This window comes from Schistosoma mansoni, chromosome 1 (genome assembly GCF_000237925.1).
Source record: "Schistosoma mansoni strain Puerto Rico chromosome 1, complete genome".
Classification (NCBI taxonomy): domain Eukaryota; kingdom Metazoa; phylum Platyhelminthes; class Trematoda; order Strigeidida; family Schistosomatidae; genus Schistosoma; species Schistosoma mansoni.
Window position 1 is genome coordinate 50,743,020 of NC_031495.1, and position 783 is coordinate 50,743,802.

Here is a 783-nt window from a genome sequence, read left to right on the forward strand (position 1 = left end):
ATCAATGAATATGATTGTCTTTAAAGAAAAAAGGTGAAAATCATTTGTAATTCTTGACAATGCAAATATAATTACAATTTAGAAAGAAAACCATATCAGTTGGATTATTTGTATACCAGAAAATTTCACTCTTTAGTCTGTATAGTTAAAATAAAACTGATAGCATATTGGTAGTTTTTTGTTTGTTTGACAGGACAACTGAAACAAAATCATAATAAGACTTATTCCAATTACTTTTTAAGATATGAATGAAACAAAACTATCTTGACATCAAATTCAACTCAGTATTGTTTGTTTGAATCTTCCCATTCTTGTTTAGGACTGCAACTGGTCAGTCTCTAATTGGCATATGTGCATACTGTGCGTATTGCCTCGATATAGCCTTAATTCACAAGCATGGTAAGCAAAGATGGATAGTGGCAACCAGTGGAATCCAGGACGCGCGTTTCGTCTTATTAGGGACTCATCAGATGGATGTAACTGCATCTCAGAGTTGATGTTCACTCTGGGACTCGAACCCAGTACCTTTCGCTTCAAACGCCGTCGCGTTATCCACTCGGCCACTGAGTCCTGATAGCCCCTTGACATTAATCAATGAGGAAGTCTGATATTATTGAAGTTGAAAATATTTTATTAGTCATTCTAAGATGAATCTTCAATGTCTACTAAGTGTTTACAATTAACATTGAATAGAACAAAATGTCTTATAAAATGTTTTATCTAGTAACTAAAATTATGACTAATATTAAATGATATTGACTGTTTTGTACTGTAATGAAATCA

General features: G+C 32.8%; 2 non-coding genes across 2 annotated transcripts; both read right to left on the bottom strand.

The window, feature by feature from the left end:
- Positions 1 to 499: 499 nt before the first annotated feature.
- On the bottom strand, positions 500 to 566 carry Smp_tRNA_00806_Pseudo_TTG.1.1. Its single transcript has one exon. It is a non-coding gene (tRNA).
- On the bottom strand, positions 501 to 567 carry Smp_tRNA_02202_Pseudo_TTG.1.1. The gene has a single exon. It is a non-coding gene (tRNA).
- Between the last annotated feature and the right edge of the window lie 216 nt (positions 568 to 783).